General features: G+C 37.7%; 1 protein-coding gene across 6 annotated transcripts in view; it reads right to left on the minus strand.

Moving 5' to 3' along the window:
* The window catches only part of EBF1 (EBF transcription factor 1), a 376,035-nt gene that overhangs the window by 227,078 nt on the left and 136,383 nt on the right, over nucleotides 1-12,574 (minus strand). The gene's annotated exons all lie outside the window — the stretch shown is intronic.

A 12,574-nucleotide genomic window follows, 5' to 3' on the forward strand; every position in this document is an offset into this window, starting at 1 on the left:
AGGTTTCAACTCTTTGTTCCCTGATATTATTACAGCATGAGCTACTTATGACATTTGGAGTATATAGCCTTGTGACTTGGCTGCTCTTGGAATGGTTTAACCAGCTTTTCAAACAAGAGTTGAAGGTTGCCAAAGTGACAGATTTTGGACCAATATTGATGGTAGTATGGGAGTTAGTTGACATGATTCGATAAGCCTGAAACAGATTGGGAGGCGGTGTCCCTCTAAACATGTAAACAACAGCATCAACAACAGTCTTTCAGTGAGCAGAATCTGCTAGTCAGAATCCATCTAAAAATACTCTTTGCAGAAACAAATCAACAACAGAAATTCTCAGCAACTGGAGTCAGCTTAATATTGGCAAACAAAATGTATTTGGGACTTTCTTTTGTTTTCTTAAGCATCTGCAAATAGAAACCTGCTGTGAAAAACTGACTTGCCAAATGAATTCAAGACCAAAGAGTTTTTAAGTAATAAGGTGAACTAACTCTCTCTCTCTCTCTCTCTCTCTCTCTCTCTCTCTCTCTCTCTCTCTCTCTCTCTCTCTCTCTCTCTCTCTCTCACACACACACACACACACACACACACAAAGGTAGTGGTTAAAATGTTTATAAGCATACATTCATCATGTTAGGGAACTCTGCATAAAGCTATTGTGGTGACCTTGCTTTTTGAACTGATACCTTAGTTTCCCACTGGGAGTCAGCGCTTTGCTAGCCATCTTTTCAATTGTGAAGGTTTTGACCCATAGCATGCATATCTTCTGCACCTGAGTCTCAATTTTAAAGTAATATTAGTGTAAAATTCAGAGTATAAGATGATCATACCATGCTTGCCATAATAATTAAGAAAGACATAATATGAACAGGGCTGAGAATCCTTAACAAACAGCAGCTTGGAATGGTGAGCCTCCACCTGGGCCTTCCTATTCTATCCACCAAAGCTTGCTGGTCTGTCAATTAAATCCCTTGCTATACCTAGGAAATAAGCTTCATTAGTCTCAAGAGCCAGATAAATAAATACTGACTGAATATGAGCCTCCAAAGTCTAGGCCAGGGATCTTCAAACTCATGGACTTCAACTGGAGTGCCTGGCTGAGGAATTCTGGGAGTTGAAATCCATGAGTCATAAAAGGGCTGAGTTTGAAGACCCCTGGTTTAGGGTATAACTTTCAAAGCCTTCTAAAACTTTTTTTTCCAAACTTTAATTTCTAATTGACAGAAGGTGGCAATTTTGACTACAGTGGGGGTAACATATTGTGTTAATTTATTTGAATATAATCAGATTTCTTTTGCCATTAATGACCCATTTTTAGAGTGAATCACTGAACCATCACTCAAAGGTCAAATTTGGCTCTTGTCTTGAAAATAGTTATGCACTCCTGTTTTAAGTCAACTAAAAATAATTGAATACTGTAGCAGAAACATAGCTACTGTATGTTGATCAAACAGAGCAAAGAGAAACATGGGCTTCTAAAATTTCAGCTTGATCTGTATGTTATTTCTTTTCCTTGCCTCCCATCTCACACTCACAGTGCAGTTTCACTGTTTAAAAATGGCAAGACTCAGTCTATCTTTATCACACTGTTGTTTTCTTCATGATTAACCTGAGAAAGGTATTTCACTACAAAAAAGAGGAGAAAAAAACATTCTGAGGGAATTTCATCTCTTTCCCCTCTCCACAAACAAACCACAGGAGACCATGAAGGACTAAGCTCCAATTGCCTGTGTTTTAAGCTAGATTACTGTTTTTCTTTAAATTCAGCTGCTGCAATTCAACTGTAGCCATGCATAAATTGGCATTCTAGTAAGCCTAGTTGCAATAACATGAACTTTGAAATACACATTGACATATGAATTGTATTGAAGACAATCCAATTCATTTACAAAGCACATAAAGTTTGATCCACATTCAATTTATACTTGAGGCCTTGAATCCATCAGTTGGTATGCATTGCAAGCATGCTTGCACAGACAGAGATCTCTGAATAAACAAATTATTTTGCTCTGGCTGTTCCATCTCTTTTATTACACATCTGAGTAAATGCAAAATGAAGTGGTCAGAGTATTTATGCATCTGATTCATTGGGAAGCTGTGTCGTCCAGATTTCCCATCCACACCCAAATCATCTCATACTGATGAACACCATATGAAAAAATGTAACCATTATGTACATAAATTGGATTGTCTCTGAAATTTTAAAAAAGGGTAGAACATGTTTTTGAAAGGATACTGCATGAAATGCTAGAGCTCACTGTTGAAACATCATATTTTCTACGTTGCTACAACATTTTATGCATCTAGTGTGTCAGGAGCAGCATCCAAACTAAGCTGCCACCCATGAGCACCATACACTGACTGTCAAGTAACTGACTCAATAGCAGTTAATGCATGTAAAGGTTTGTGTACAAGCTTCATTTGCATTAATCTTCCAGTGCCTGAAATTAAGATCTAGAATTTAGCAGTCAATCAGTTACATTTCATTCTCATTGTTTGTAAGTCCCAATGCAAGAAAGAAATCAGAGTGTTATAGGTAGGATTCTGTAAGAACTACCTTCTGTGGAACCAAAACAAAAAAGGCCAGTGCTCTTGTTAAATATGTCTTTTGCTTGCCTTTGGTCTTATGTGGCGCTTGTTTGCAAAAAGAAAAAAGTAACATGTTGCAAAACTGTGAAGGCAGTGCTGTGAAAGCTCAGTAGACAACATTTCAGCCCTCTGTTGTTACAGAGCTTCTCACTCTTCAGTCTTACCATAAGGCGGCAGCTGTCTGTCCTTCTCTGGCTAAGAAGCTACACCAAGCTAATCCTTTGGTTCTCACAGGCCAGAGTAATCAGTCAAAAATAACTTGGAGGAAGTGGAGGTGCTACCATGCCAATACAAGGAGGTGGCCATGAAATTATCAGAAATAGAGCTCAACTGGATAGAGATGTTATTTTTTTATTCATTCTAATACCAGAAAAGAGGCAAGCAAATCGGCCAAAGTCATTTATTTGCCCAGTCTCTTGGACAAGCATCAAGGAAGGTACCCGGGAGAGCTCCCAAGCCCTGAAGCAAACCAAAGGAATTGTCAGCTGTTAACAGCAACTGACTAAGGAAGAAGAAAGGTAGGTAGTAATAAACAATGCAGGATTTGAATCCAATACTGAGCTTCACTCAGACCTACAAAATACTGCTGGGGCTGGGTATCTTTGGCAGATTCCCATGATCTCCCCTATGATACAGGGTTTTTCAAAAAAAAATTGGGAAAGGTTTGCATTATTTTGTAGGAACAGCTCATTTATTCTTCATGGTAATAAAAATAGGATGCCATACTTTTGCTAACCCCTTGCCTATGACCAGACCCATATGCAAATTTCATACAATAGTATTTAGTAGCATAATTAATCCCTACTTTATGTTATGAGTAATATTTCCTATTCCCGACCCTGCAATGTCCTTTAAGAAGATCCATGTTCTAATTAGACTAGCCCATCGGCACTCTTTTAATGAGCAGATTAATCATTCAGATGGGTACAATGGTGTCATCACAGGTTTTAAATATGATAATCTACATCCTAATGGTGCTGCAAGAGCCTTGACTTTAAGCAAGAAAGGGAGACAGAATTGGTAAGATCCTTTTCCTGCCCTGCTTACACAGAAACTTATTGGCAAAAAGACCCCAACGCAAACTTAAATGCCCAGTGAAAGAAACAACCAAACAAAAAAAAAAGCATTGACCAATTTGTTTTTCCCTCCCCTTGGCTTTCTGTAAAGATAGGAGGAGTGGATTAACTGGCTCCGTACTCTATCTCTTCGGACAATTTAGCCAGTCACATTTGGTATTTGAGTTCCACCCACCCCATCACCATTCTTAAGCAACAATTACAGATTTATAAATGAATGAGTCAGACCAGCAGCTAATATAACTGCAGCTGAAAGATTATTTCAAGTCATCTAGCTTTTAAATGGAGTTCATTATTTAAAAAAAAGTAGGCAACTGAGAAGTTTGTCTTTTTAAACAGAAAATAAAAAGTAAATGCAGTGCTATGAACATAATTAGGTCCAAAGAATACATATCTTGATGTGAAGAAGCATTTCCCCATTGTAGTGAGAATATAAATGGCTTCTTTACTGTTGGGAACTGACACAAAGCCACTGCAATAACTAGAAGAATGAATATTTACACCAGCTGTTTCTTGGAGGACAATATACTAAAACACCATGATGTCTACATTTCTATCCTTCCCAGAGAGACTGGGAAGACTGCCTGATCAGTTTATAATATCCTAATTTACATTTTCATTTGTTTCTGATTTTGTTTCTTTAATTACATCTTTTAAGGCTTTATGATATTTTTTGGCCTCAGAATTAAACAAGGCACATATTACTAAAATACATTCAAATTAGCAATTGTAAGATTGAGGAACAGCCATCCTACATGCAGATTACTTAGGTGTAATTTGTATTACCAGCTAATTCATATATTGTAGCAGTTGCTTACATGCTCTGGACCTGAAGTCAGCCTGAGGGTACCTTCATAATTTATATGTCAAATATGACTGCTATAAGTAATTGATGGAAAGTCTGCCCAGATCTTCAGACACCCCTATGGATATTCTTAAGAACCCAAATGGCTCTTTCACATGTGAATCAGATGTACAAGGATTTAAATACAGAGTTAGGAAGAGTCATGTCCTAGATCAGTATTTTTTTAATCTTGACAATGTTAAGATGCATAGATTTCTAGGAGAAGGCATCTTGAAGTATCCAAGGTTGAGAAATACTCTTCTAGACTAATCCCAAAGGTCCTTTTTCAAAAGGCAACTAGTCTTTTTTGTGGTTTTTTCCCTCTTGAAAATGTTTTACTTCTCATGCAAGAAGCTTCTTCAGTTCTGACTGAATGCAGGGGAATGGAAAGATTTATATTATTTGCAGTCATCTGGTCATTAGCAACTCTGAAGGTAGGTTGTTAGCCATCTAAGAGTAGTTGGGGCCACTTGGGGATTTATCTGAACTCTTACAGCGAATTGAATCAGAATGCAAATGAGTGTGGAACCTCCTTGGGACAGCTGAGAGGACTGTGTTGTAGAGAGGAGATAGGTGGTGTCATCTCCCAAGAGTATCTTCTAGAGCAGACATGTCAAACACAAGGCCCGGGGGCCGGATCCGGCCCGCGAAGTGGTTTCATGTGGCCCGCGAAACCATCCTGGAAACAGTGAGGGAACGGCCCCCACTGCCTTGGCCCTGGCCCAGAGACCTTCCTTCTTCCAGAGACCCTCAGATCTGTCCCACTCCTGCCCAGGCCCCCATAGGCACCCTTGATGTGAACGATGTATAGCTGGCCATGCCCACCTACTAGGCCATTTGCACTCTAGCCATGCCCACCCAGTAGGCCATGCCCACCCTGGCCATACCCACCCGGCCCCCTGAGGGCAACCGCAATGCTGATGCGGCCCTCAATGAAATTGAGTTTGACACCCCTGTTCTAGAGTAAATCTTACAGAGTCAAAATATCATCAACTGGGCAAATGAACTATCATTGAGATTAAGGGGTGTGTGGAGGAGTGAATCTTCCAGGGAAAAAAATACTGTAGGTAGATATAAGAGGGGGGAAATAGTGAGTTCTGAGCTATATGAAACATTAGGAAGGAAAGGATATGCAAAGTGTCAGGATAAAAATGAATGGTGTGTCTTAGAAGATGCCATAGCAAACAGATAGACGGCATAAACAGGAGCTGTATTTATGACTATTTTTTGTTTGCTATCTTATTTGTTTATAATTTTATTTATTTTGGTTGGGGGAACAATATGGAAAAAGCAATTATATCTTTTAGGTATACATGTACTGTATAGTAAAGCGGCCTAAACATCTGAGAAGGAATCTATGAAGGAAGTGGCTACAGCAAAATAACTATCCACATAGTTCAAAGTGATACCCTGGCAGTAAAAATACTTTTAATTATTTTATCTGTTTTAATATTTATAATCAGAACTTTATCAGTGTACCTCAGCATGGAATATAAGCAGAAAAACAATGAAAACTGCCACGCAGCAAGGAAATGTTAAAGGCAATAACATTTTGATGTACAAAACTTCAGAATGCATACATAGGTAAGTTAAGAAAAAACTTTGGTGAGTAATGTACATCCCTAATGAAAAGATCACTTGATAGCTACATTATATCAGGTTATTTGCTAAGAGAACAATGACTCTTTTTCTGCTTATTCCACAATCTGAATAAATGTATATAATCTGTTTCCTCCAAGGAAGTCAATACACCTCATACTGAATAATGTCTTCTTCTGTTGTACCATTCTCTATAGCAGAAATAGAAATACTGACACTTATTTTTTTTTCTTCAGGATATCAAAGACCTCCATGGAAGTAGAGTGGGTGGGGTCACATCATGCCCAGGGCAGGGTTGTTGTTTTTTTTTCTCTTTGCCAGACTAGGTGTTCAACCTATTCGGACTTATACAACATTTGTTATTTGTTTCCTCACAAAAACAAATTTGGCAATGCAGTTGAGGCTGCAATCAATCAATCAATCAGGGGCTCCAGTCCTAGTGAGGTTATTGTTCACAGATGGTGGCATTCTACATCTAGAGTTATTCAACTTGCCTTAGGAATGAATTAAAATTACAAGATCATGAACCATTTACTGACCCTACCTCCAGTGGTGAGATTCAGCCGGTTCACACCAGTTCAGCAGAACCAATACCTAACTTTTTATTGAGTTCGGCAAACCGGTTACAATAAATCTGCAAGGCATGTTGCACTGGTGATGCCGCTGTGTGAAGCGTGTCAAACCTATGATGATGTCAAAGTGATACACAGCATGCCAGTGATGAAGACAATGCAGTGATGACAAATATGTCAGGTGCGTTGTGCTGGTGATGACCAAGAATAGAACCAATTGTTAAAATATTTGAATCCCACCACTGCCTGCCCCCTATTTTTCCAATGGTCAGATCCTATTAAAGTTCTCCTCTGTTGCTCAACTAATTCAGATGTTGTTAGCTCTCTGAACTCCTCCTGTATCACCAAGGCTCATTATCTCTCAGTTGGAATTCTAGAATGTCTACTTCAAATCATTCATGAGCCACCTGTTGTGGGTGACAAAAGAATGGGAACAAAGCAACTTGAGAAGTACAACTCTAACTAACTATATATTACAAATTACACTAAGAAAAGATCCTCTATAGGCAATAACTGTTGCTTTTCTATGAGTCTCAAGTCATGTCAATAGCCCTGATGAAGTCATAGCCTGAATGCTGGCAATGACTTCATCTAAATTTCATTTCAGAATATTCAGCAGTGGTTACAAAATTAGTTCACTTAACTTTCAGGCAATACAACTGACAGCAGAAAACGGGAGGAAATGCTCATTTAGAATTTGATAAATTACCATGGATTTATTGAACAAGAAAGAATCTGTAGCATGAAAAAAGTATCTATTTTTTCAACGTTCCATTCAAATATAATTGCTAACACATTAGATTTGGGGTTTATGACTTTTTGAATCCATCATCCTCTCTTATTTAAAAAGAATTTCTGCTTATTTTTCCTTTTAACATGATTATTAACTTTAACTTATTGACTATCAGTTATGGAATGATTCAGCTCTGGCTGAAGGCAACAAATGCTCTTTTATTTGTATTCACAACAGCAATAAAACAACAAAAGGGCTTGAGATTTTTACAAACTTCAGTGAGAAAGTATATTTCACAATACTTTCAGGGTGCAAACTCTTAAATCGTTTTTTGAAATTATCCATGACAGGTGAATGCATAAATGACCCTTCCCCAAAACAAAGCAAGTACTGAAATAAAAGGCACTCCATTTACAAATAATTTAGAGTATTCAACAAAGATACATGCATGCTCATAATATTTATATCTATCTGATAATCTTTCAGTGCTCAAATCAAATTCAGGAAAGCCTCTATTATGTTGACAATTGTAGTGCTGGTTCTTCCTAGAAAGATACTATTAAAATCCAAAATTATTCCTTCTGCAGAGATATTGAATGGTTGCTGTATACAGACACTCACATGCTATATAAACAAGTTCACACCATTATACTCAGCACTGATTAAACTAGAATAACTCCCACCCCTTCTTCTATTACACATACTATATTTAACACCATATTATGACACCTTCAATCATATTAATCACATAATAGTGCCAGGGAATTACAAGCAGGTCTGCTAATTTTATTGTGAGTCTCATTCCTGTGTCTTTATCAACAGCCTGATGCACAGAAATTTAACTAAGTAAAACTTTTCCATCACTTACTCTCTAAACAAGGAGATGTTTCAGCAGCTCTTAAAATCGCTGCTAAAGGCAAAAAAGGAGGGCCGATATTTAAACTTAAAATTCTAACTACCAGTGATATAAACCACACTTGCTAAAAAAAAGATAACGTATTACGATTGCCAACTTTTCAACTGCTGCACTGCCAGTCACATAATCCGCAACTTTCACTAAATAATGACCATGTTATCCAGGCTCTGGAAGGAACAAAAAAATTGCCTGCAGATTTCTGTTCATCAAGCTGTTTTTAAAGGCACTAAAGTACCTGGCTATTGTCAGTTGGCTACACAAAAAGCAGTAAATAACTGCTCCAATATCCTCTTGATTCAATCAACTCAGCACGGTGTTAGGAAAATACACACGTAAATGACCATAAGTAATTGTACAAAAATAATTGTAAAAATTAGTTCTAGAAGCATAACCAGATGCAATTCATTTAATCTTTTGACCATGATCCCAGTTCCAGAAGAGTTAATCAACTATGGCAACCCCCTAATCAGACTGGTGAACTAATGATCCTATTTCTAAGTAATATCAGCCCAATAAGGCTCTCAAAAGGTAGTTAACATCACTTCGGTGGAAAGGCATGACAAGTGCAAGTTCTAGCAGGGAGTAATGCATCATTCATGCCCCCTCTCGTTCTGACATTTTAACGTTATCTTGTTTTACTGTGTCGGCCTAACACTGCCACTGCTGGCAAATTAAACTGTGAACTTACAAAGTGGGTGGCAATAAATACAAATTATGAGAGTTCAAAAGATGTCCCTGGAGGTGTACTGCCAGACATGGAATGTCTTTGGCTTTTCTGTCACATCGCAATAGACAAGACAAAGTGTAGCATGAGCTGAAAGCGGGCAGGGGGGAGAGAATTAACCACAGGATGATGAAAAATGAGATGAGAAAGAAAAGGGATAAAAGGAGAGAGGCAAATAAAAGAGGCTTGAAGAAATGAGGAGGTGAATAAAGGGAAGCCCTAACTTTGAAAATACACATATCCTTCCAAAATGAAAGTATGCAAATCAGCCTAGAACAAATGCCTCCTTGCATCACAAACTCCTTCAAAACAAAAGCTTGTCAATATTACTCTAGCAAAGGAGACATGCTTAGGGTGACAACAGAAAGTCAGTATGGTGTAGTGGTTAAGGCATTCATCCAGAAACCAGAGGACCATGAGTTGTAGTTCCTCCTTAGGTACAAAGCCAGCCAGGTGACCTTAGGCCAATCACTCACTTTCAGTCCTTGGCAACAGGCAAGGACAAACTATTTCTGAAATTTTAACAAGAAAACTTCAGGCATCAATCCAGACAGTCGGCAGGAGTTAACACTGACTCAAAGAAACACACATAGGATGACAAAATGACAGAGCAAAAAGGGCCATAAGGAACATTGTTTCCAGTAGATAGCTTGTTCTTACATATTCATTTAAGAGGGTAACACAGACAGGGAATTTGCCTCCAGTGATCCATTTTGTTGAATATTTCCATGCCACTAACATTAGCAATGAAGAGAAGGGCACTTCCATTGCAATGGGAAAACTTTGGTAGAAAAGCATACTGTAAATGCTTGTTTTCTGAGGAAGCAACTATAAATGTAAAGAAGAACAAACTAGCATTTATGGTAATAACTGGATAATGGTGGGAGAAGGCCCTTCATTTGTTTATGAAGGTTTGTGCTAAAGTGCACTTTCTGGAGAGGCAGATGTTGCACAAACCTGAAGTTTGAAAAAGGCAGTTTTTAATCCTAAATTCTTTTCATGAAATATGCAACCTCAGGTTCTTAAAAGAAGGATGTCACGCAGGTCATGAGATTCGATCACATCATATTTCATGAAGGGATGTAATTGTGTTATGCCCACGAGCACTTTGTTTCCAAGCACCATACCAGAAACACACACACACACACACACACAAGCCACAGGATTCCAGAAGCTGGTTTTAATTTAAGAAAGAACAAATGCTGCAGATAATTATTACCAATAAATGTACATCACTCTTTAAAAACATGATATATATGGCTGAACCATTTATTTTATGGGCTTAAGCTGATTTTTAAAAAGATATTAACCAATATGCTTAGAATTCCATTGAGGTTACAATTCTGAGGATTTTGAAACATCTGGAAGATGTGTTCCAGGTGAAAGACTGAAAGCTGAGTCCAAAATGAAACTCTGCTTCAACTTAACTTTCTTTTCTTGAGGTAGTAAAAATTCTGTTAGCAGTAGTCAGTTTTAAAGCAGTGTGCCACCAAGCCTCAGAAGAACAATCTCCCTCAGGCATATGATCATAGAAGATTAACATGAAAATCCTAGATTGTAACAAAAGTAATACTGAAATAAAAATACAAAGAGCATTCAGACTAACTGTGTTTATATTAAACCACCGATGAACTGGAAAGGATCACACAAGACATCTCCTTTGGCTCTATGCAGGGAGATGGGAATTCCTACTTCATGTGAAATGGTCCACGAGACATTGTGCTATCTGAAACAAAGATGATGTCCTCACATTTCATGGGCAGCAAAGGACTATATGCAGTCAACTATATATTGACTATATGTCAACGCAGATAGTGAGGTGTTACTTTCATCTGTGCCTAAACAAAGGAATTTTATGGGATGAGTTTTATGTTCAAACACTTTGTCATAGCTCATTCCTGCCCTGCTTCTACCATATAAGATAGCTGTTTTATTCTACATAATGAGGGGAAATATCTCATTAAGCATTGCAAAGACAACCCTTGAAACTTCCATGCTTCCTGTATGTAAAAGACTAAGGGGCAGGGCTGTACACCATGCCAGAGAATAATATCACTCAATGTCACTCTCACTCCTATGTGTGCTAGCTTTGATATTCAAATTACTGTGCTGAGAAACTCAGGAATAACATCATTTTTTCTTTTCAAGCTTTTCTAAAGTAGTGCTTCAACTGTCTATAACTGTTGTCTTTAAGTGACCAACAATCAAAATAGTGGAAGCCATCAAACTATAGGAAAAATACAAAGGGGGAGGAGATTGGAAAAGGGTATGGGAAGAGATTAAAGCAGGAATGATAGAAATAAGCACGTCATCCTTGGTTATACAATTATTTTCAGAAAACCATTTAAATCTTAGAATCAGTATTCCAGTTTCACTGGGACTGCAGTCAAGAGCTTGGAAGTATAAGCATTAATGGTATTTTTCTTCTGCCACACTACACAGTTATATTACAGACTTAATGAACACAGCAGAAGTCAAACCTTTGGTAATTTTCTTTTTTCAGTATGATAAACCTTATGAAAGCAATTAATGGGGTCAGAAGAAATCTGATTTTTAACACCTCCAGTCCACAAAGCTTACGGAGCCTGGTCCAGCTCACTAATGAATCTTATAAAAACATGTTATCTTCTCCTTCCATGGTCACAAACCATTCACATGACTTGGAAAATCATAATAGTGTTCTCCCAAAGTGCAGATATCGCTCAAGTCCATATGCAGTATTGCTCTGTTTATTCTCCTCTGTAAACCATTGGTTTCATCAAAACTCATTAGCATCACCTGTGTTAATTACAGTAGCAAACCAATCAACAGCTCCTTCTTAATTAGGTTTTCTTTATTAAGGCTGGAAATTGCCAAGGAGACAAAAGTCAACTGGGGAAATTATATGAAAACTGGTGTTTATGGCAAAGTGCTACATGCAGGGAAGAATTGCAATAATAATAATAGGATATGGGATTTATTTACAGAAATAAGAAACAATAATATTTTTCAAGGTCACCAGCACACTCATTAATTATCCCATCACTATAGTTTGTTATAGCAGCCAAGGAATTAAATAACGCACTGAGTTTATGGGAAGTTTTACTCATAATGAATTATCATCTGCTCTAATGACTGAATGCAAGGGTTTTGATGCCAGCCTTCAGAATTTGAGGAAGTTGACATCAAGAGTGATGAGGCTAAACAGAACACTTACTGGAAAGTCTAAAATTACAGGAATTCTACACTGCTCCCAAGGGTAAAGAAGAGGTAAATAGGAAAATTTAGGACAGTCCCATATTCCATGGAAAATATTGGGTGCTTTTTCTTTCTGCAACACTGTCCCCAAGCTACTACAATTCTGAACAACACAAAGTTGAGGATGTAAACTGCCTATTACCAAAAGGCTTTTTAAAACAATACACAAAATTTTTCTTTTAATTTATAATTGTTTTCTAGCTATAGCTCTGCAAAGAGGCCAGAAGCATAACAAAGCTGTTCAATGCTTAGGGTTGTCAGTCAAGGAAATCCTAAATTATCTCTTT

The sequence above is a fragment of the Vipera berus genome (assembly GCF_964194415.1).
Source record: "Vipera berus genome assembly, chromosome: 2".
NCBI lineage: Eukaryota > Metazoa > Chordata > Lepidosauria > Squamata > Viperidae > Vipera > Vipera berus.